Genomic DNA, 25,603 nt, shown 5'->3' on the forward strand with positions numbered 1-25,603 from the left:
ACAGGAGGCCAATGCATAAGGCTTAGGGTGGTTTGTCACGTGCTTGAAAAGTTTACTTGTTACATTTTATTAATAATTTTCTTTTTAATATAAGGAAACAATCAACGATGCCATTAGGAGAAGAAAATCTGGATTTAGAAGAGGAGTGGGATTTCTGTCTTTCCATCCTCCTTATTTGTTAGTTGCCTTGTCTTTAGGTGGATTCCACCTTTTTTTTTTTTCCCCCCTATTTCCTCCCTTCCTCAACATCATAAGCATTAAGAACCCAGGCACTTCTCTGAACGTCTGCCAAATCTACTAAATTACTCTGGTGCTCACAACAGAAGATATTATGGCAGCTTTTGGAGAATCAGCTGGAGAAGAGTCTGTTGCTGCAATTTTTTCCTGTGGGATGCCAGGATGATGGAGTGTTCCATGCTACCACATAGAGCTATAAGCAGTTTGTAGTCTAATAATTACAGTGCAGAATACTGAATGCACAAAGACATGTCATTTTACAAAGTCAAATTAAAGCTTCGAAGATATCATTGCATCCTCTATATTTTGAACTTATATTAAAATAGATTCATAGAATGATGTACTTGTCTATAAATTTTCATATACTGCCAAAGCCACATGAAAACAGTAATGCTTTGAGGTTGTTTTGTTTGGGGTTTTTTGGTTTATTTTTTTAAACTGGCAGAGCAGACTAAAAGTGTTTGAAGAAATAAATGGTCCTGGCTTTGATCAAACCTTTCCACATAATGTGTCAGAAATTGCTTACTTTATTGTTTCTGTCTGAACCTTTTCTAGTCCTGTCTCTGTTTAGTCCCAATTCCTGTGACAGACCATTAGTAGCATCTTCTCAAAGTAGTGAATGGCTTGTCTGATTACATTTAAGGCTTGCCTGTGCTTACAGGCAGCAGCAAGTTGTGTGGCTTTGTCTAGAGCACAAGCCTTTTTTGCTTCTGGTATCCCAAGAATTCATGTGTGTTACTGTACCATGCAGAAAAGAACCTTCTGAAAATGAGTATTTCTGGTGATTTATTGGGCTGCTTATGTTTCATTAGTGGTGGGAACAATTCATTTGGCTTTGTTGTCCCAGCATGCTGTTCAGCTTCTGCAGGTGCCCATTTTGGGTTGGAGGCTCTGGCATTGTGTTGCTTTCTGCTGTTTCGTATGTTCTTATCGCTCTAATGAACGCCAGCTCGTCTCACGGCTGCTGTTAAACATGTTAGTGGTGTGCTTTACTGTAACTTAAATGATATTGGACTTAGTGATATGATAAAATTCTTTTCCTCTTTACATTGATGGCCACAATTTCCCTGTTCGGTGTCCATGCAGACCCGCTGCTCTGCTGATGGGATGTCAGGAGTCAGAGCCACACTAGTTGACACTCATGATCCATTTTGAACCACCAAATTGCTTGTTTTAGGTAATAATCTCTTGTGTGTAGAGGAAATCTAGAAAAGCTATGTAGCTTTGGATTCTACTTGCTGGTTGGCACAACGGCCGACGATATCCAGGTCTTGTGTACTCTTGCCATTTATTGTGCTGCCTGAATAAGGGAAGCCTATTGGGATGGTTTTGAAATAGGTTTTGAGTAGCTTCTTAATGACAGAAGCAAGAGAGAGACTGTAGAGGAAAAACAAAACCAGCAATGGCTTTTTAATATAGATGGCCAAATGGCATTCGTTTGAACTATGTTTTGTGACATTTGTTGAGGTGGGTGCATCTTTATTTGTGTATTTTATGTGTGATAAATGACTCACATATATGTTAGCCTATGTTTACTTAATCTGCAGGCATGTAACTAGAATAGAAGAAGGAAAAAGTTAAGTAAGAAAAAATATTAGAATTATGTAACAATTGTATTCACCCTAGAATAGGATAACAGTATAAAAGAAAAATGCTTTCTTGTTTACCTGCAGTAGGTAGTTGTGCTAACAATAGCGCAATCCTAGTGTAGGTTAAAAGCAGTGATACACAAATCTTGCAAAGTGTTTTCACTTCTTATTTTGCTAAACTGTTCTTGTGGGATTTTTTTTCTGCTTTGCTTAGTAGTATACCAATACTGAGGGTGAGCGTGCAACAGGGTATCTGCATCTGTGATTTACACTGTTGTTTAACCCTAGCAACTGCGTTTCCATTGAAGAGATTGATACAGCCTTGTACCTTTCTTCCCAGCACAAATACATATGGCCTCATAGTGAAGTTGAGTGAATTAACTTGTTATTGTTCTTAAACTCAGATCACTTGGTGTTTCAATTCACCACAAGTTTGTGGTGAAAGTTTGTGCTGACACAAGAAAAGAGGTGGCTCTGGGTTATGCGTGAGCAACTGAATGATGGGATTGCTTCTTTTAGCAGCAGATTGATTAAAATGGTTGTTGATATTCCACTGTTTTTAAACTGTGTCAAAGATCAAAGGCTTTTTCTGCAGCTGCAAACGATACTTTGGAAGCAACGTGCAAGGACTAATGATGCTGCCTCCAAGCACAGTTAGCTCTAGTTGCATGTCTTTCACGTTTTGGTATCTCTGTGCATGGGAACTGTTAGGCATTTAAGTTTGCAAGCCTACTATTTCTGCTTTGAATTTTGACTTGGAATCTTACATTTTACTTGAAGAATGGTATCTTTGTATTAAAAAGTCAAAATAGGTCTTTGCTTGTCACAACTCATGCCTCTTCCCAACTCCAATAATTAGATGTACTGGTATAATTTGCATCTAGTCAGACAGTTATTTGTAAATGACAACCATTTCCTAGATTTCTTTACTTTTTTAAAAATGATAAATCTCACGAGAGTTTCCTGCCTCTTATTGTAGTTCAAATTTTGAATGCAGGGGACAAGGAGAGAGGATGGTTTGTAGAATCCTGTTTTGCTTGAATATAGGCAAATTCACAGTAATAAATTATACTAAAAAAAAAAAAGTCTTTCTGGAAGTAAATCATAATATTGACAGTCAATTTTTGTGACTTAATACTTCCTCTTCTCTATCAAAAAATTTGGGTCTGTCGTCTCTGTGAAGATCGAGGGTTGTTTGTTCACAGGTTTGTAAGGCTCTTTCATCCACCACATATTTACTGCAAAACAATTCATTCTAATTTGAAAGAGTTCTTATAATGTAGAGCAGCTGGTCAGTATTAATTTCTTGGGTTAGAAAGCCCTTTATCTTATAAGAAAGACCCACATAAAGTTAAAATGTAAAAGGAGGTAGCTGTGAGGGGTTTTTTCTACTCACTTAAGAAAACCAAAGCATTTTGCAAGGCAATACTCCTAAATTTTGTGATTCAAGAAAATGCTGAGAAGCAGCAATTAAAAAGGTGGCGTTATCAGATTATTAATTTACAGTAAGCTTCATTTTCTATTTTGGATTACTTGGAGGATGTTGTTCTGTGTGAAGATTTGGGGTGGGGTGGATTTAAATTTTGCCCATGAAAAGCTTTTAAAATATGGAATTATTTGTAACAACTTCTACGCATGCATAATGCATGCAGATGTGAAGGTTTAGCGTTGCCTAAGATTGTAGATAATCCCCATTTAGAAAAAATGAAATGTCAGATTGGTGGAATTCATCCTGGGTTTATAACATAGTAAAGGGTGCACCACATTCCCATTTAATCAAACATTTCAGAACGAAGGATTTGTATATAGTCAATTCTTGGAAATACAATTCTTTTTTTCTTTGAGAAGGTAGATGCCATTACATTTTATTATTGTTTTAATTGCCATGTACTTTGTCTTCTGCTTAATACCAGTTGAGTCTTAAGACTGTTTTACCTCGCTTCTGTCATCTGTGTTTTACGACAGAAACTGAATGTAGCTCTTCTAATCAAGCTGGACCAGGTTATTGTGATGGGGACCTCTTAACAAAGTTGCAATTTTAGGGATGATCAAGTAGCATAATAGAAATATTCATGTATCCATGAAGCTTAAAGTAATTATTTCAACCTTTAATGTAAAGTTACTAAATCTCCATGAATAGTCAGGTTGTGTGCATATCCAATATTTATGGATTTTTTTGCTTGCTTGCTTTACACTGGGCATTACTAAACTAATGTTTTCTAGGAGGAAGTTTCAAATGTTTCCGAAACACAGAGTCAGAAAGCTTAATCAGATACTAAGAATGAAGGTGAAATGAGTCAACTCTTATAGAAACAATGTCAATTCAATTTATTTTCATTAGAAAACACTACAGAGATTCATAATCCCAAAGTATCAGTAATTCATAATGCTTACATTTGAAATTTTAATTGTATCCTTGTTGAACTGAACACTGATGTTAATTATCAGACAGCAAAGGCTAGCATTTCATTACTGAAATTAGCTTTAAGTTTGCACTGTGTCTTTCTATCTCAGTTCTGTGGGGGAGACATAAGGGAGTAGGTGCACCCAATACACAAATGTATGTTTAACTCAATTTTTTTGAACCTGGTAAATAATATGCCTTGGAATGTACATGCTTAATGGGTAGCAACTGAAGTCATCTCCCTGTAATCCTGCCTGTATAAGTCTTGGCAATAGAGAAGAGCCAAGCTCTACCTCAGAACTAATTTGGGAACTTAAAATAGTCCACACAAATTTTCATGCTGGCACAGGCAAGTGTAACCCATTGGATTTACTCCCCCAATTTTTCATGAAGGTTAACAGTTACAGTCTTCAGGTATCTTATTTTGCACCATTAATTGTTAATTTCTCCTCTTACCAAATAGTTTGTTGAATAATTAGTAGATAGATTTTAGACTTTAATTTTTGCATAATAACAGTTTGTGGCTCTGCTTCTTTGAGGTCCTGTATGCTGCGTGAATTCTGAATGGCAAAAAAATTCACTACCCTTATTTTGAAAACTTTAAGGAAAGTGTCTCTCTCTGGCAGGAATTTTATTTACTAATTCCACTGTGAGAATTGTCACTCAAAATAAATATTGCTGCATGGTCATATATTGTTTTATATATAAATAATATCAAATGTGTTAGGGGAAGTCTTTTTGCTCTTAACAGGAACAAAAAATTGAAAAAGCACTGCAGTTCTAAACCATCTTGTTAATACTGTTTGGTTCTTTATTACTTTAAATGTTCATAATTTTTTTATAATACTATAGACTTGATCCTCCCCTCTTTAATTTGAATGTTAAGTACTGCAGACAACATATGTTCTGGTTTGGAAAGTACATCTTTATTAAACTTATAAATAGACTAGCAGTAGATTTTTTTTATCTTTTTTTTTTTTTTTAACTCTTCTGGCACAATTGATGGTCTAAATTCTCACAACGAAGAAACCTCTGGCATCTGAAGCATTTCTGAAAGGTAGAACTGCATCGGCCTAAAATTTAAGTTCCTCTTGAGAGGTTTACAAAGGCTGGTAACCAAGTTTTATGTACTTACATACATAAAAAAACCTTGTTTATATGGTAACCTCACTACACATCCATGTACGCCTGGTTTATATGAAAATAATTCAATGCATGTCTTTTGGATAGTGTCAGACTCATGTCTCTCTCTTTTCTAACAAAAACCAAAAAAGGCAACAGTGTCAATAGAACTGTCATTCTGTAGCACTGAACTTGGGCCAAAACTCCTTAATGTTTAGACTGTACACTCTTGGATCCCCAGGCAGTACAGATTTGACACAGACTATATATGAATACACGATAAGATTTCTGTTCAGTTAGCTGGAACATATGATTAGGATTCGTGATGGCTTATTGCTGCTGTGTTGGATGTAGGAGGATAGATGAATGGGCATAGGATTAGAGTAGAGCAGACAGATTGTGATACAAAAGCTGATGTAATAAAGCTAGTCTTCACCATTTCTGAACAAATTTGACATGCTCTCAGGCTAGTGCTTGCAGTCATTTAGTTAGCATAATCTTAATCTGTCCCTAAATCTTGATTTACTGTGTCATGGATTATTTTCAGGCTTATTTATTCAGTTTGCCCTTTATGGTATCCAAGATGGATAGTCTGTAGAAACACAGTCGTGTTCTTATGAGTTTTGTCACATCTTTGTAGCAGAGGCAGATGTATTATAAAATGTGAGTCTCTCTCTTTCCAACTCCCTTGATTCTTTACCTCTGTGATATCCATCTCTGTTTGTTCCACTTCCTCTGAGTTTCACCTCATTGCCCTTGAGCTTCTCCTCTCCTTCACTGCAATTTTTTTCCTGCTAGAGTTCTAAGGGATTGTCTTGCTGTTGTGCCTGTGTTTTGCTCTTCTTTCATGACCTCTATTTTTTCTGCTGCTGAAGCTAATGTTTCCCTTTTCTACTCACTGATGGGGTTGGTGCCCCTGTCTCCCTGTCTCTCCTCTGACTCCATTCTTTCCCTGCTGCTGAGCACAAAAAAATTTGGACTGGAAAGGTAGATTAGGAAGTAAACTGATCAATGACAATTTGATAACCTTCCTCCCAACCTGGAACTCCCAAACAATGAATTTTGCTCCAATGTGTCTGCCAAAAATGAATTATATAGGAAGATTTTTAAAAGAATGTAGTAAAAAGAGTAAAGAAAGTAACCACCACAGGGAGCTTCTACCATTCTATCTATTTCAACAGAACATTAGGTCTTGGAAACTGTACTTCTAAAGCTTTCCTTGGAAAATAACTTTCTTTTATTCTCTCCAGAACTTTATGCCCTCAGGATACATACCAACACTGCGTAACACACTCCATGAAACAATCCTATCCCAGGGAGAGGTGTCATACTTCGCTGAATTCTTCACCTACCTGTAGCAATACCTATTTGCTGCACGGATCTTACTGATTGGTTAGTAAATGAAATAGAAATTTATGCAGCTGCTGTAGGAACTTGCATTTACTAAAACAGAACTTTATTATGTTCAAACAATGGGTTTTGTCGTGGCAGTAAAGTGGCTTTTTTACACCTTAAAAATAATGTACAGAGCAAGGACAGTGACTAAATAAAACATTTTGTTAGGGAACAGTGTGATGTCTTGGGAGCTTGTGCTTTTGTGTGGGGTGTTGTGTTCTCAGAACGAAAACTCTCCTCTCCCATCATTTCCAAGTGGATCAGTGGTGCTGCTGTATAAAATGGTGCATTCATATGGTGGGAAGCTGGCTTGTCTCTAGCTCTTTTTTTTTTTTTTTTTTCTTTTTTTTTTCCCCTGTGAGTTTCTAGGTATGGTCAGAAGCAGTCCAGAGCAGACAGACAATCAAACAATTTTGTTGATTGGTAAGATATGACTAGAGCTGATCTAACAGTGAGACTCTAAATCAGGGTTTTAAGGAGCGATGCTGAAGAGTACTAAGTTCTTTAGAAAGGTCTATCATTTCTTGAGGGAAACAGAGTGACAAGGTCTCACAGTGAAAAGCTCTGTGATTACAGCAGTACCACTGCTGTCTCTTACCCCCTCCAGTTGGAGGGAGTCCAGAATTGTGTAGATGGCTGGTAAAAGTATGGTGGAATCAGTCTGGCTTTCTTTTCCTTTCTAGCAGAGATAGATAGACAGAATTTGACGTTAGCTTTTCTAGTTATTATGGACATGGAAATGGATTTGGGATAATGTTTGTGGAAACAAACTGAATCGAGGGCTAGAAAACAAAGTACAGCAAGCTTTAAAAAAAAAAATAAATCTCAGCCAGGGGTATTAGCTTGTAAGACTTAAAGATCAAACTTTTTTAGACTGAGCTACTTGATTCCTCAGTGTAAGTTTTCTGAAGGATTTCTTACACCGTTAAGGAAGAGGTGTTTTCTCACCAGCTAATTGTCACATACTAAAGTAGTGATTAGAGTCTATTTTCCACATTGCATTGCTGGCCACTGAAAGGTGTGGGAGATGCACTTCTGGGGGTATCTGGGTATCACTGAGTCTTTTTCTGCTGATGGACAGGTGTGTGTGTTTCGGACTGGAATGCATTTGAGATGAAGCTAATCAACAAAAACCTTTTTTCCTAAATATGCTGTATCTGTCACTTCAGATAAAGATGTTCTAAAAACATAAATTATATTTTCCCACTAAATATTAATTCAGAAAGGACTTGCATAGAAAAATAAAAATAATGGGGAACCTCCTCTAATAATAGTGAAGCTAGTATATAAACATAGAGTATTTATTATTGTAACTATTAAAATAGTACAGTACATCAGTACTCAGTCAATACTGCTAAAAATTCCTTAAAAATGAACATTTTAATCAACCAGTCTACTGCATGTTATAGATATATACAGTCTTTCCTAGCAATTTTTCTTTTTATGGGATGAAAGAACAACTGCTTATTTAATGAATTTCTTTCTCCTCATGTGGTAGGCCGTTGCTGTGGTATGTAGTTGCTTAAGAAAAAAAAAAAAACCAAAACAAAAGAAAACTGCAAATTTATTTCTATAATCAGGCCAGAATACCCCTTGGCATTTTTCAGAAGTTGTTCTAGGATAACTCCTTTCTTAAAGTTTTTTTCCTGATACCTTTTTTTTCTATATGACGTATGCATAGTGTTTAGGAATAGCAAGAGAAAAGAAAAAGTAGGAGGAGATGATCTGGAGAAGGAGTCATTTTTGTACGGTTTTGCATGACTGCTGCTTTTTCAAGTATGAAAGCCTAAGGCCATGCTTTTGAAGTGCTTAGTACTTTTGAATGTCCATTTAAATGCTAAAGTAGCACCTAACTCTTAAAAAACATTCTGCACATAGTAAAACGTGACTCTTTAAATGTGCTTCAAATTGGATATCTGCAATCAGTAATAATTTCTGAAAATTGATTAATCTTTCTGTGATGAAGAAATACATACTCTCCGTTTTTAGCATAAGTCTGTTCCTGCTAATACTTGAGAGCCTACGTTGTGAAGAAAACCATCCAAATATTGAAAATTAAAGTAGTTTTCTTAATCTTTATCCCACTTTCTGATTCATTCTTTTCCTTGCTTTATCTTGGTAAAAAATGGAGGATGATTGGAACGCCCAAAGGGATGAAATAATGATCTCAATAGGAAGTGTGCGAGCTTGGAGGCACTGCTGTTATATAAATGCATATTGTGGGCCTCTATAAATTTCTATGCCAGTGGAAACTAAAGCGCTGCAGTAGGCTTTGCTTGGTACTAGTTCAATTTACAGATGTGGAGTAACCACAGCAGAAAGAGAAAATGATGAAATAATGGGATTTTTAAGCAAATGTTTATTCATGAAGTTCCCATTTTTCTCCTTGTCCTATCTGGCTCACTGGTGTCTCAGCGGGTTGTGTAACGAACACGACATGGTGGAGTCGCAGGCACAAACCAGCAGTGGTGAGGCATCTGTTACACAGTCACAAAAAAATTTAAAACACAACTCGGCTGGAAAAAAAATATTTTGTAGAGTAAAGACTTCATTATTCTTTTTCCAGTTTTAATATAACAGGGAATAATTTTGCTTGCTGTTGGCAATTAATTATGTCTGATTGATGCTACAGGAGATTTTTTTTGCGTATGTAAGGATTTAAGAAAAGTGTTGTCCATAAAAGAAGGGAACCTTCTGTCCTATAGGAATAATTTGGGACATAAGATACATGCAATACAATGAGAACTGAGTAGCTTCCCATGCCAGTGCTCTCTGAAAACATGCTGGTTTCATATCTCTTTCACTACTGACATGTTGCCTGCAAAACTATTTTTAAGATTAATTTGAGAATTCTAAAGTATTGATTTTTGTGATTCAGTGTGACTTGGGAAAGGTATTTTTAGTTTTGGGTAAAATTAGAAGGTGATTAAGGACATTATAGAAAGTGAAAGATATATCTAATGGTTTGTCAGCTTTGGTGGGTGTTTTGTGGTTTCGTTTATTAATCTACCTGATTTTGAAGTGTTTATATTTATTTCAACAGAACTATGGTATTTATCATCAGAAAGAAAGATAGATTGTTTGTGACAACTTAATGAGATAATTCTCGACATGACTTTTTTAGAATTCTAGAGATGTGGGAGAGTATCTGGGTTACATAAAAACACCATTACAATGCTACTGTTAGAGTAATATAAATGCACTTGAAATCACATAAATTTAATAAAGCATGGTACCATGAATTTATTTGGAGTCACAGATAAGACAGTAAATTTGTAACTTAACTTGGTAAAAGAGAAAAAGAATTTTAAGAAAAAAATTTGGCGCTTTTCCTCAAGAAAAAGTGTTTTAAATCTCTTGTACAGCGTAGCAAATCATCAAACTGTATTAACCGTATTTATTTCACTTAGAAACACATCCTTTCACATATTATTTACATTGCCCACCTTTCCTGATGGAAAACCATTTTAGGACAGTGAAAATGGATTTATGGGTGAGCACTTTGGGATGTAACAGTGCTGTACAGGCAGAGTTTATCCTTTGCAGTGAAGCCAGTGTTCTCTTTCACGTTCTTCATGGAGAGATAATATTTTGTCTCTGATATTTTTGTCTTTTATTGTATCTCCTGAATAAGATGATCATCATCTTGTTTTCTGTTATGTTGTTAAGGATTTGGTTGCAGACAGTGACTGCATTGGGCCAGCAAGTGCATCACCAGCATCCTGGTTTCCCCCTTACTGTGTTTAACTAGCAAAAATAGCTGAACAATGTTGCAAACAGCCCTGTGCATCTTGTTCTACACTTGGATGGGTGTTTTCTTTAAATGTTACCTTGTCAGGTTCTTCTGTGCGAAGCAATTACCCATCCATGTTGATACACGTACTTAATCCTTTCTCTCTTGCTCTTTAGTGAAATCTGTTTTGTCGTATTAGTGCTTGTATGTACTTTGGTGTGTTCTCAAGCCTTTGGCAATTATGAATGACCAGATGGCATTGCAAATGTTTTTAGTTTAAATGATAAACACTTAAAAAGGCATTGTAGCATGGCTAGCCAGGCAGCATAGCTACCTCCTCAGCAGGAAAGACAGTAACTTTGGCTTGTAACAAAGTTGAAGTCAAACTTTAACTGTAAAGCATATTAGTATTTGAAGAAGCTCCAAAAACCTTGCGTGATGTTTAGCTACTTGAAACTTTTGGTAGTTTTCCTACAGTTCTGCCCATTAAAAGCCATTAATTGGCTTTTCTATGCTATTTACTCGTTCTAGAAGACTTAAAATATTCTAATGAAGTCCCTTAAAAACCAAACCAAAACAAAAAACCACCAACCAAACAACAGCAACAAAAACCCCATCCTATCTTTTATCTCTACTCCAGGCTACACAAGCTGTAAAAAACCAATGGCAACAAAAAATCAAGTCTTTTGTATTTCAAGATTTGAACACAGATATTCAGAATGGCAGTATGAACAAGTTCATTCAAGTTCATTTTATGAATATTCAGTGTATCATAACAATATAAATTTAGGAGATAACGTCAATGGAACAGAAAATTATCTCAGGTTAATAAGTGCCTCCTGCTACTTAAATGTCAGGGCAAAGACAAAGGTATTACACATAATAAAAGTTGAAGATATTTCAAATCCATTGAGTAGTGAGAAACAGTGGTCACTTCTGTCGATTTTACTGTTCTTCTAACGACTTTGCAACAAACTGATACCTGAACTCATTTAAATCCCTATCATAATACAGTGAGAGACTAAAACACTTTGTCCCTATCACTTTATATTTAAAGGTTAAATGTGAAATAGAATATTGGTGACCTATTTGAAAAAGAATTAAGTATTCTTGAGGTCTTCACTTAAATAGTAACCACTTATTGGGATCAGCCTGCAATGAAGTGGCTTATGTACCCAGGGTGGGGGGGAAGGAAGGTGGGGAGGGTGACAACAACTGCAGAAATCAGTGCTATTACAATGTCAAACAGAGCTTTTAATCAGCACCTACTAAGCATCCAAAAAGATGAAATTTGGCAAGACTCCTGTTTTATTTGGAAGAAAACTCTTACTACTTTGCTGCCTTAATCTTCTGCATTTTGTTAATTAGCACTTTATTCATCTCCAATAGTAACATGACCTTTCCCGACCCCTAAGGCTACAACAAGTACTGTGAGAGGAACCCAGATGCTCCTGTATTACAGAGCCAAGATGACTGTGGTCCTAGAAGAATGTTGAACAGGACACTAGCTGAGATACTTGACTCATTCCATAAGTTCAAGTTATTTTCATTACTTTCAAGAAAAACACATCTGTGAAACTGCCAGATGATTTGAAAATAACTTACAGTAAGTGCAGAGAAGAATTTACTAGACTTTTGTCTGCTTTCAGTTTTTTAAAATAATTTTTCTTGCAGTATAGCTATCTCTTTTTGTCCTCTGAGTCTCGGATGTATGTTAGCACATTCACCATACTAATAGGACTGTGTGAAAAATGTAGTGGCACATCTTTTGTTTCCAAAAATATGCATTAGATGAGGAAAAAATTGAGGGTAAAAATCTATTTTGTGTACTGAGCAGTTACCTGGCTTTTGTTCTTTCATTTCCCAGACCAGGAAATAGTATTTTTGTCTCTGGAGTTTTCTTCTGGGAACTTAGTTCCTTTTTGAACCTTTGCAGGCTTAAAATATCAACAACACGCTGATGGCAGCTGGGTGGTAAAATGGTCGTGTGAAGGAAACAAGGGGTCGTCTTTTATGTCGGTTTCCCTTCTGCACACTGTGTTATGCCCTGTGACAATAAGGTTTTATGTTCGTACTTCCTAATTCTTTGTATTTGTCTTCCTATTCAGGAGAGCTAATGTGAATGTTTAGCATACCTAACTCATAGTGATTTACCAATATGCTGTGTTAGTTGCATACTGTTAGACTTTGGACTGTGACAGTGACGCATGCTTTAAGCTGATCAGTGATGCTTACCATGTTAAACAGGCATATCTTGGAGAAGTTATACAGTCACACCGAATTCTAACATAATTAAGCAGATCATATGTCATTTTTTGAAATGACTTTAAAGGGCAAACTGAATGACAATGTTTTGTTTATGACCTTTTAATCTTGTCTACAACAAATTAAATTTTGTCTACAGAAAATAAATTTATAAAGATGATGAAGTGTCTTATGGCAAGAAAATCCATTAGGAAGTCTTGAGTGTGTCTTGATTAACGTAGCTTTGTGAGCTTCACAGCCATTTGGCATTATATCTAGTGAATTCGTTTGTGTTTGTATGCGTTGAGAGGCGGAGAACGAACAAGAGGCACTTCATTTGATCTCATTGTGAAGAAATATTGGATGCTGTGGTTTCAGACACCTCAGAGGATAAAGCTTGTGTATGAAAACTTTAACTGAAAAACAATAAGCCATCTTCAATTCATGTCACAATCTCCATTTAGAAGTAGTTGGAAAACAGTGTTTTGCGAAGCAATTTATGAAGTCATAGATATTTGATTCTTATTTTATTTCTTTGCTATTACCATAGACTATTCTGTCATGTAATCCTTTCAGAAAATTTTCGAATTCCATCACAGTCATCACCATCACAAAGAAATTCTTCTAAACTTCATTACTAGGTTGAAAATGCCTTTTAAATTTCCAGCTTAGATCAGTTCAAGGTCCATCAAAACCCACTGAATCGTATTGCAAACATTGCTGTAATGCTCTATTCAAAAGTATGGGATAAACAATAAGCAAGAAACAGTAGAAAGTGTCTCAGCAGGGGCAGAAGCATCAGTTTACCCACAGAAAAAAACCAAGCATATAATAGGGATTAGTAGGATTAAAAGATTAAAGTAGAAAAGAAATAGGCAGTGTTCTGTACAAAGCTAACCACCTTGAAATAGCCTCTATTTCATTTCCAGCCCCAACTGCTCTGTGAAGTGTTCAGAAACAGATGAGATGGATATTCTCTGTCATCTCCAACTTGTAGGCAACCTGCACAACTTAGTGCTCTACACTAGAATATAGTTTTTATTTATCAAATGACAAACCTGAAAAATGAGGCAGTTTGGATGGCTCCTTGAAGGCGCCAGCTTGTCACGCAAACAAACATGAAATAGTTGTGGGATAAATCCTAATGTGAATTACCAATAGGGTACTTGCAGCCTTCATTTCCTATGGACTAAACACTGCAGATGTATTTAACCAAAAGTTCATTTAAAATGAAAGATGGCTTTCAAAAGGAGGGGATCGGGGAACTCGTTTCACTACAGAATTATGGGCTGAATAGTGACCATATCTTTAAAAAGTACAGACTTAAGTGAGACAGTATCCTTAGTAGTATAAATATTAGGACAAGTACTGTTTTTATGTGATGTTACTGTGTGAAAACTAACTTCTTAGATAAAGAAGAGACTAAAGAAATAGAACCTTAAGAAAAAAGAGTTAGCGTTAAGATATTTTGAGCAAGCTGTTAAAATCTGAGCTGTTCAGAACCTGGTTTAGCTAAAGAGACATTGAACATTTAATTGGCCTCACTGCAACTCAATCATTTGCCATTCATATAATTAAAGATAAAAATTAAAAAGTGACCTGAAATATCAGCAGAAATGTCACGAGTATTGTTTCTTTCTTCAGTCTCTCCTTTAATAAACCTAGAAGTGAAGTAGAAAATGGCAACTGTGTTAATCTGTTTTCTTACTTGAACACAATTCATGCCTTTTTTTAAAAACTATATTTCCTATGACTTGTGAAGTATAGCATTCAGTATGAATCAAATGAATGTTATACATTTATCCCTTGTTATGTAAATACATATTTAAAACCAGTATTTTCTGTGTAATCCAAGTGGGCTTTGTCTTAAAGGGTACAGAAGCTAGGTTTTCAAAAATGACGTAAGAAGCAGAACTACCTCAGTTCTTTTATATCATCTTTTCTAACCCATTAGTAGGTAAATGGCTCGTTACACCTGCGAGTGATAGGTATTAGTACTGACCACCGTGCAGGATAAGCGTCTACCCTGGCAAAACTTAGCACTGTAATAACTACGCTAGAAATCCCATTTCAAAAGGGTATTTCAGAGGAAAGTGTTTTAGTTGGAGTGGAGAAGGGACCTGTTTTGATAGTGATAGCATTTCTGCTCACTGGTTATATCCTTTCCCTACATTTTGCAAAGTATTAGCGTGAGTAAATTTTACTGTACTGACAATGAGTGTGTTTTGGAGCTGAATACATGTGGTTTTGCCTTGGCAACATTAGTATTCTCTGTATGCATTTGATCTTTAAAGTGCTCTGTCAGCTTTGAAATACATGACTCAATACAGTATTCAAAGAAAAAAAAAAAGCCAACCTTATTGAACAGACTTGTTAATGATTGTGAATTAAAATAATATCGATAATTAGCCTTTTACTATTGAGTGTCTTATGTGCTGTACCAGTAAGAAATCATTGCGAAATTTCCCTAAGAATATTCTGAACTGAGCATTACCTTTGGCATTTCTCAGCAGGTGGGAGCTCAAGACCTAGTTTGCTTAGCAAAGCCTGGCTTCACCCCATAACTGGAACCCCCTGCGAATGGGACACCTGTTACTAAGGACCTAACAGAACTGTTGACACAAGAACAGGAAGAAATACTGAACTAACCATACAACTGGTAAAAACTTTTTTGACTAATAATGCTTTGGGTCACAAAAGTAATAGATGTGTAGCAAAAGCCTCATCTGGCCTTAAGACAAGAACTGTTTTCTTTTATCATAACAGAACTATCCCCATACTACATTTCTGGTATTGGATATTTGCTACCCAGTATTGGTTCTATGTTGCTCATTTTTATTTCTTGGGAGAGAAGTGGAAGGTAATAGACTGCTGTTGTATGTTCTGCATTCTGTATAAAACCATATGGTAGGAATTGCACAAAGTGAACTTGAGCTCTGGCAGGGTGACACGTGCAGGGAGCTGCAGAACCTCTGCTGGCTCATTACTTTGAAAACCAGTTGAATTGATTGTTCTGTGAAGTTGGTCTCTTAAAGCAGCAGAGAAACACTGCACAGAATATGCTTAAGCATTTCTTGTGCTGGTCTTTAATGCCAAAGGCAACTATACAATTGGTTATTTAGGCACGTTTCATTGCTGTGAGATTTGTAATTTTTCCTTTTTCATGATATCATGTTCATATTTTCATGAATTGCATCATTTTAATGCATGCGGGAGTTTGCACTGTGCAAAGTGGGCTTCTCTGCAATTCAAGTAGTTGTAGCAATATTTAAATTATGTGTAAGGTACCATATTTCAGCTGCTGATATGATCATTTATGACTAACCTATTACAATTTGTTAGCACAGAACTGACCTTTTTCTTGTAAGCAAAGGGCACATTTTACAGCTTCCTGAACATGTCTTATCTGCTTAGAAGGTTTTACAGAAAAGTAAGATGTAGTGACATTTAGTTTTATTCTAGTTCACTGCCATTAACCTCCTCCTCCTGACTTTTACATAGTTGTGTATAGTGCTTTATCAAGAGAGCGCAAATTAAGCTTCTCTGTGTTTGTCTGAAGCCTGTTACCATGCTACATTTTACAGAACTGCAGTATTTGGGTACTTAATGATATGCTTTATGTGTTCCTGCCTATGACACACATTTAAACAATCATTTACAAAACCCAGCTTCGTCAAATAAATTATCACATTTCTTCATTGCTCTGAAGCATCATTCTTTCAAATATCTGTTGACTCCCCATGAGGAGTCTTTGCTGATTGGCTTGCACCCATGTGCTTGCTTGTACACAGAGAGCTATACAGGAAACAAGTTTACATGCTTAGGTTCTTTTGAATATTCATATGTCTCTTGGTTTGCTTTTCCATTTATGCCATGCCGTGCTATTTAGTATGCTCAGTGCTTTGCTTTGCACCCCATGGATCAATTCAGCTATGAAGTTAACAAAGTATGGAAGGTTTCTGTGAGCACATATTCAACCATGAATTTTCTGCACTTTTTTTCCAGCGTGTTTAATGGATTTGGACATAAAATCTAAGGCATTTCACAGGCTGTTTGATATGTATGGGAAAGCACAGTTCAAAATGAGGTTTTCCTTTCAGTTAATTTAATGTTTGGAGTCTGTCAGATTTACTGGAAGATGGGTAGTTATGCTGTGTGAGTAACAAAGGAATCATATCATCCCTCCTCCACCCCTATGGTTAGGCTTCCTTGAATGTGTTCATTAAACTGATAAATGATTTCCAGCAGGGAGCATTTAGAAATGCTCCAGACTAAGAGAAAATAAAGTCAGACCACATAAGAAGCTGTTTAAAGCAGATTGGGAGTCACCTCAAGTTTTAATTATTGCTTGGGATTGGTACGCTTTTCTGGTGTTACTACAATTTCCAGTATTTGTCAATGTTGATGGATTTCGAAATAATAGCGGCAGCGGGTACGAATTCAATCCAAATGTGAATTATTCACTGTCAAATATGTATTAGTCCTTACTTATTAACACTCACTAATGTATTGCTGGATAAGAATGTTTCAGATTTTAGTCTTACTCAGTTGAAGAGCTTTTTGCTAAACAATTAATATGCAATGTGCAATGCTGTTCCCTGTGATGGGTGAGAGCTTGCAGAGGACTGTCATTTCTTTTGAATACTTTTTTTGTCCTTTCAAGACATCTGTCTTGAAATATTTTGAGCTTGCCTTTGCACTACAAAGCTAAAATAACATGAATTTATATTTGAGTTCAGGCAATTAATTAAGCCTGTTTCTTTTGCCATGTGATGTGGCGCTGATCCTTGGGCCAGATTGTGTGTGTTTGATTTATTCACAAAGAGGTGTATCCTTGTACTGGGTTTATTTGGTTGTTTGTTTTTTTGGTTGGTGGTTGGTTGGGTTTTGGTTTTGTTTTTTGTTTTTTTTTCAACTGGGTTATGCTACATGGGTAACTATCAATGTCCATAGTATGTTTCTCTTTACCCATATGAGACTTTTTAAATGAACACAGTGGCTAGTTTAGAGCATAAATTCAGACTACTTTTCAAAAGCCCAGCCTAGCAATGGAATAAAACTAAGAACACTAAAGATATAAAAGCTGACAACCTGTATGGCAATGGCTCTATTTTTTGTCTGCAAGAAAAAAGTCTTTAGTAGTGTCTAAGTGGTGCAAATGAACATTATGTAAAGAAGGCAGGCAAAGGTTTATTTATGCGTATTTGTCATTTAAGTATTTTTATGTCAGTAAGAGAATGATGAGCTTGATTTCTGAAGATTCATCTTGAAGCAGAATTTCCTTATTTATGTACATAGGGGGAAAGAGATTAATTTCTACAGCAGCATTTATTTATTTTCTCCGTTTTGATTAGGAGCAATGACAACGTCCTTCCATTAATTTTGCATGAGAAATTTTGCTTTCTACAGTGCTTTGGTGAAAATGAGATTGCAGCAGATACCACCTTGATAAGTAGCTAAAATAATTTTGCACAACATAATCAGATCTGTCAGCTAATGTGTAGTTTAATATCTAATACATTAGACACATTACTTATTTTAAAATTTCTGTGGCTAAATTTGAAAGGTAGTTAGACAATTTTATGGTCACATATTAATACCATCTATATAGAGAACAATAAAGATGAATCAGGAAAGAAGTTTTCCTACCATGTACAGAATTGTATAGCTTGCTCGGTATTGCTTGCACTTTTCATGTCGAAAGGAGAGTTAAATGGTATTTCTGTCCAACTTATATACGGTCTGTAATGTTCATTTCTCCTGAAACAACTGTATGTGTCTGAATTAGATTTTCCTCTGGTGAGTTATTTTTATTACGTGGGAGATATAGGTCAAGAAAGATTAAGAAACTGAACGCAAGCCGATAATGACGACACCTATTTGGAACATGGGAGTAGAGTTTCCTGGCTTGCCAGGCCAAAAGCAAAGGTATGAAAGTGTCTCAGATGAATGAGGGGGCAGATGGATGGTTTTCCTTTTTTGTTTGCCCAGAACTTCTGTAGCAGAATAGAGAAGTCTTTTACACCGGGAAGCACATTTTACTAAGATTATGCCATTTTTAGAGCTGTCATTTTCAGGCTTGTTATTAGAATAAGGCACTTTTGAGCACATTGCTTTTGCAGGTGAATAAATTGGAGCTTTATTATACTGCAGAGCTGTTAGCCTTATCGTATCAGTGCAGATATCCTTCAGATAGGCAGGCATTTAGACCCCACTTAAATGGTTACAATTATATCAAGAATGAAAGAACGAAGATTGTTCTTAGTATTTGGAAACTCGGACATTGAATTGGGAAGACATAAAAAGATTCCAGTGCTTAGAATGTATATTTAGAGATTATGTATGAATGTATATCACTTCTTCTGCTTCAAAGTCTACCTATATCTTACTGCATAGTTATCCTTACCCAAAAAAGACAAGAAAAAAAGATAATTTCTGTCTTATCTCTATTTAAAAATATTTACATTAAAATGTCTGAGGTGGGGTTTGCACTGTATTTACAGTTCTGGAAAACTAGAAAGTATGGTGTTCCTTCTAGGCAGTTGTTTTTTTTTTTACTTTTTATGGCCCAATTTCAAATAAAAAGCATTTTTTAATCAGTACTCGGATGTCACTGAAATAATCAAAGGATTAGTTTAGATGAAAGAGTAACACCAAGGACTACAATAGAATGCATGTGTATAGAATGCCAGTAGTAAAATTGTAAAATTGTTGAAAAGTGCACCAGGGAGTGCACTGGTGTGGACTTCAGGCAGAAAAACAAAGGACAAAATTGAGAAAGAAAAATAAAACACACGTGGGCTGGTGATTTTGGCTGTTGGAAATAGTAAACAATTGGTAAACAGTCTTCCAAAAGAAATAGCAGAGGTTGCATCTTCTTTTACTCATTTTACGTTTACATTTTTAATTGTTTTTTATCTGTTTTGTTTCAGATAAGTGTGTTTATTTTTCATTCTAGTATCCTCACCCCTGATTCAGGCACAAGCACTTTAGTTATCACCCATTTGCCATGTTAATCTCTCGATTATAAGCTAACTTCTGACTGTTCTGTACTTGAGTCATTGTGCTTCTGAATGTTGCTTTAGACACTTTATTTGAGAACATGCAGCATTGAAATGTTGTTTTTTCTTTTCTGGTGTATTATTAAGACAGAAATCAGCTAGCTACATAGATCTTTTTCATAACTGAATCACAGGATGCCATCTCTTTAAGTTAAAAGTATATTTCTTTTCAGAAGATACATCTCTGTCATCTGAATAAGAATTTTACAGAGTACTTTGAATATTCTGAACTATCACCCACTGACACACAGCTGTGTAAATAAAGCACTTGTCTAGCTGACTCCTGATACTAAGAAAAGGTTTTGCATCTGTGATGGAAGCACGTATCCTTTCACATAGGAGATGTGCTGGAATGCGATGTGTAGGGGTCATGCATATGAAGATAGAAATTTTTTCAACGCAGAATTCTGAAGGCTGTTTTCATAGTAGGCATTATTGCAGGGTTCAGTTTTTGGACTCTTCCAGCTGATTCCAGAGAAGTTGTAAATGTTTTATGTTACAACTGGTTCACACATTTAGCATTTGAAGGCAGGACTTAGAATATCCCAATACAGAAAAGGATAACAGCAGGCATCTTATTTGACCAACCTAGCAGCCTTCTACAATAAAATGACTAGCTCAGAGGATGAGGAGAGAGCAGTGAATGTTTTTGATCTTGGCTTTAGCAATACTTTCAACACTACTTTCTCTCCCATAACTTCCTTATGGACAGATGGATGAAGTATATACTAGACAAGTGAACAGTAAGATAGGCTGAAAGTAAGCTGAAGTGTCAGCACAAAGGGTTGTCATCGGCAGGATGAAGTCCATCTGGAGGCCAGTCACTAGGGACATATCCCAGTATCAATACTGGGGCCAAAACTGTTAAAGACTTTCATTAGCCACCTGGATGGAGGGTGTAGCATGCACCCTCTGCAAATTCACAGGTGATAGAAAGCTGGGAAAAATGGTTGATAGATTAGATGGTTGCCTGGACAGACTAAATGTTGACTGACAGGAACCTTATGAAGTTTAACAGAGAAGTGTGAAGTCTTGCGCCTGGGGAGGAATAATCCCATGCACGAGTATAGACACAGGCTGACCAGCTGGAAAGCAACTTTGCAGAAAAGGACCCAGAAGTCTTGGTGGGTGTGAAGCTCAACATGACCCACCAATGCACCCTCATGGCAGAGGTCAACAGCATCCTGTGAATTAGGAAAAGCATTGCAAGCAGGCTGAAGGAGATGTTCTTTCCCCTCTGTGCAGCCCTATTGAGATAGTTATGGAGTGTTTTGTCCACTTCATTGCTCCTCAGTACAAAACAGACGCTGGAATGAGTCCAGCAAAGAGCCGTAAAGTTGATCAAGGTCTTGGAGAATCTGACATAAGAGGAGAGGTGGAGGGAGAGAGATTGCGTTGCTTGGCCTAGATGAGAGAAGCCTCAGAGTGGGGGCAAGGGGACTGTTAGATTTTATATATATGTATAAAATACACGCTTTGATAAATACCTGGTGGAAGGGTGTAAAGAAGATGGAGCCAGACTCTTCTTTCTTTAGTGTCTAGTGAATGGACAAGACACAACAGACACAAATAGAAACGCAAGATATTCCATTTAAATATAAGCTTTTTCACAGTGAGAGTGGTCAAACACTGGAAGAGGCTGCCCAGAGAGGTTGTGGAGTCTCTGTGTTCACAGATACTCAAAACCAAAGCGGACAGTATCCTTAAAGAGCTGCCCTAGTTGACCCAGCCTTGAGTGGTGGGGGGGTTGGACTTAATGGTCTCCAGAACCTCTGGTTCTGTAATCCTGCTGTGGAGTCTGGGGTAGACTCTTTGGTGCCAGCATGTTAGTTAACTGAGTTGCTGTTGTGTTTCTGTTTCTTCTTAATGATGGTACCAATGACCCCAGTCACAATTAACAATTTGTTGAGATGAGTACTTAGTCTTCCCCACTCTGAATTTCATGGGTTTTGTGATAGTGTCTACACAAGGGAAATTTCCTTTCTGTCATAAAGAAACACCAAGATGAGTTTTTATCAAGGCTCACTGAGGATTACAAATCCCTCTGAAAAGTCACTTCTGGTAAGAATATGTGTGTCTGTAAAAACTAAATTTGAAGGATAGGTGGGGCCATCTTTCCTTTGCGTTTCTACTTTCCTGAGACAGATTTAACTGGCGAAAAATCTCTTGAGAGTCTGCTTGGTATCACAGTTAAAGTATCCACTCTTTCTGACAAATATTAAAGTGTAGCGGACTTCAGATTCTATCAGTTAATGAACCTTGGTTTTACATGTCCAGTGTAATTAAAATAAGATTCTTAAAACTGCAGGGAAGTGTAAGAGTTAATACTATAGATATAAAATTCCTGATATTTTTTTCTTGAATGCTGTTATTGCAGAAAGCTTTAGGAGTTATCTGAACTGATGTTGTTTTCAAAAGCAGAATGTGCCCTTTAAAACAAATCAAGGGCATGTCTGAATTCTTAAATTTTTTTGAGTTATTACTGTTGGAAAAGAGGTCAGATTAACTGGAAGATGTCTCCACTGGAGTTCTGAAACCTTGGCTAGTTTCTCACTTCAGACCTGCTTTAAAATAGCGATATACAAAGAAATAAAAGGAATCTCAGGGTTTTTGTTCTTTTTTTCTGAAGAATGATATGACCTTTTCAAGCAAAGAAGTCTACAACGCCTGAAGTCACAATATATCCACAAACAAGTCTAGAAATAATGGTTTACCATGTTTTCTTTAATTTACAGTCTGAATGGGTTGAAGATTGTGTTTAATGTGAGTGTTATACTTGAATATTTAAGTAAGAATGTATACTGTAATTAAAAACTCATCCCTTTCTCTTGTGCTATGAGGTATGAGTTACGATAAAATATGCATCAATAATTAATTTACAGAGCCAAAGGAAGAATGATTCTGAGTAAACTAAGCAGTTAATCTCATTGCAGTAATAGATCGTAATTGTGATTTTAAATATGGTCTCTGAAAGCTGTGTGTCCTCAGCAAAACCCCAGTCGAGACAAAGGCATAAATGTGGAAGATGCCAAAGACCTTCCTTTTTCTCAAGGGCCACCAGGTCCCAGGAAGACAGCCTGGCTGTGGCATAGAACTAGAACTGATGGTCTGTATCTGGGTAGCAAACTGGTCCAGAGCTTCACTTCTCCCGTCTCTCACAGGAAATGGTGTTTCGGAATTAAAGGGTGAGTCCACAGTAAGCAAATCTTTACAGATAACATGAGATACGGGCAAATATCTTTACTTTCTGTAGAAGAATTGGTGGTCTTGTAGAAAAGGTTACAGGAAGAAAAGAATTCCTGAGAGTTCAGGAATTGCAATGGGTTTTCTGACTGTCATGTGAGCAAAGATTAAACTTAAGGGGAAGAAAACCTATAAGGTTGGCTGTAGTTTTGAGTCTTCAGGCCAAGAGTCATTGAAGTCTGAATTCAAACTTTTGCTGAAGAAAAGCAATTTCAACTAAACCAGATAATTAGCTCTTTCTATTTAATTGTTGCAACTGGCAATTTCAGAGTAGGGAGTATCACCTCACGGCAGTGTGATGTAATAGTCTCTCTAAAAATAGCTAAGATCACAAAAAAGGGGGTTTACTGAATGTAAACACCTGACTCCCTGATACCTCTGAATTAGCTTGAAGACAAGCAGAATAAGACGAATCACTTATTGGTAAATCTATTATGTATGACCCATATTCTTAGTCAAGATGTCAGCAACTGTTTTATTTTGTATATATGAAATTATATTTAGAAATTAGTGCAGAAGAGGCATGTACACTGTCAGGTGTTTAGTCTGCCACTGTGCCTTGAAGTTGTCTCTTTGCTGGCTAGCATCGGCTGTTTTCTTTCTGTCAAATTTTTTAAGGTACGGTATATGTTCGGCAACAAAAAGGATAGTAAAGATGAAGAGCAACAAAGATTATCAGGCTAGGTAGCCTTACTTTACATCAGAAAAATAGATTATTGTATCTAGGGCCAGTCAGGTATTTTCCATCAAAACAGTATTTTTTTGGGGAAGTGTGGATTTTGTTGAGTTTGAAGTGTTTTCTTTGAAACTTCTTGGCTTAAAGAACTTTTCATGTACAGAGCCCTGGGAATTCTGGCTCATACCAAGTTTTTGAGGCAAACCTGTCCAAGAGAGGCAATTGTGAAAAACAGGGAGTCTAAAGGGCAACACAAATAATCCTGAAAAACTGAGGTAAGGAAGTAGCAAAAATTTTCTGTGAATGGGTCTTTTCTGCCACATCCATTTCTAGACGTTTTAAGATTATTTTAATTGTTATTAACTAGCTAGCTGTGTATGGAGGTGAGTGGTATACACATTTTCATGTTTGGATAATTGCATTACCCCATGTTTCTCTAGAATGATACAAATGAATCTTGGGTTTTCTAACAGTTTTCGTGTTTGTTATTTTTATGTGGGCAGAAGATGGGAGTTGGAAACTTGTTGCTAAATATACCTCTGAAATCGATGTAGATATTTTACAAGTTCCAGTGCTAGCAAAATACACCTTTCATCTGCTCTGATATGGCAGCATTTAGGTTTCTGGAGGGTGTATATGTTTGTCCATGTATGTGTACACATGTGTGTGTGTACATAAAGAGCTGTAAGCATAGCTGTTGTATTATTTCTATTGTAAGTAATACCTTCACGTGTATAGTGGCTCTACATACTTCAGTAGGTATGTTCTTCTAGCTTACTATTAGTTGTCAAAGATTGAAAAAGAGACGATCTTTTTTATAGCTATGTTTGCTATTCAGAGTAATGTTAATTATAATACATCGGTCTGTTGGTAGAAGGGATTGTAATTGAAAGGCTATTAACTGTCTCTGTTAGGTTTGTTGTTTTGTCTTGTAGATTGTCTACTGTTTTAAATCTTTTTTTTTGCTATTCACACAGAAAACTTCTAGTTTTGCTGTAATTTCTGTAGAGAATGTTTATTTTGCCTCATTTTAACACTGTATTGTTAAAATGTGGTTTACTTAGTACATGAAAATATTTAATTCCATGTTTCTGTCTCTTCCTGTATATACATGTTCTGTTCAGTTATGCAACACAGTGGAATATCAAATAACTTGTGTTATCAATATCAAATATCAAATAACTTATTTATGGTGTTAGAAATACGTACTGAAGAAAATTGTCTCTTAAAATCACAAAATACTGCATGTAATCTTAACAAATTTAGTGATTATAATTGCTAGAAGGTCTACACAGATATAAGCTTTATATTTATTCCTTTAAACAAAGGCAATGTCATGTTATGATTGTGTGTGAAGAAGTTTCCTTAAGAGAACTGAAATGGATGGTAATTTTGCACTGTCTTCCTTTTTTTAACACTATTTTTAAAAACTTACATATTTAAATAGCCTCTTACATTTTTTGCAGTAGCTTATTTTTTAAGAAATCCTCTGATGTTTTGCCCTAAATGCTTGCCCATAAAAAGAAAATTGAGCTTTACCTTTTTAAAATTCCTGGGCTGACCATTTTTCCATTTTTGCCCATTCTTTGGGCAAAGCAGTCTTACATGAGGTCAGTTTCCATAGACTTTCTAATTAAGAGCTGGACACGGTACTCCAGGTGCGGTCTCACCAGAGTGGAGTAGAGGAATCATCTCCCCTAACGTGCTGGCCACGCTTCTTTTGATACAGTCCAGGATACGGTTGGCCTCCTGGGCTGTGAGTGCACGTTGCTGGCAAGCGTATGTGTGGGCTTTGCTGCCAGCTGGGGTTAAACCATGACACAAGTCCTTCTTGGCAGGGCTGCTCTCAATCCCTTCATCCCCCAGCCTGTATGGATACCTAGGGTTGCCCCGACCCAG

The 25,603-nt window shown here is 36.5% G+C and overlaps 1 long non-coding RNA gene across 1 annotated transcript in view; it reads left to right on the plus strand.

Annotated features, from left to right (window-relative positions):
• The window catches only part of LOC141748634 (uncharacterized), a 58,725-nt gene that overhangs the window by 14,901 nt on the left and 18,221 nt on the right, over positions 1–25,603 (plus strand). Inside the window, exon 3 of the long non-coding RNA XR_012589063.1 lies at positions 15,235–15,383. This is a non-coding gene — a long non-coding RNA (uncharacterized LOC141748634). The remainder of the gene's footprint in view (positions 1–15,234; positions 15,384–25,603) is intronic.

This window comes from Larus michahellis, chromosome 9, assembly GCF_964199755.1.
Source record: "Larus michahellis chromosome 9, bLarMic1.1, whole genome shotgun sequence".
Lineage (NCBI taxonomy): Eukaryota > Metazoa > Chordata > Aves > Charadriiformes > Laridae > Larus > Larus michahellis.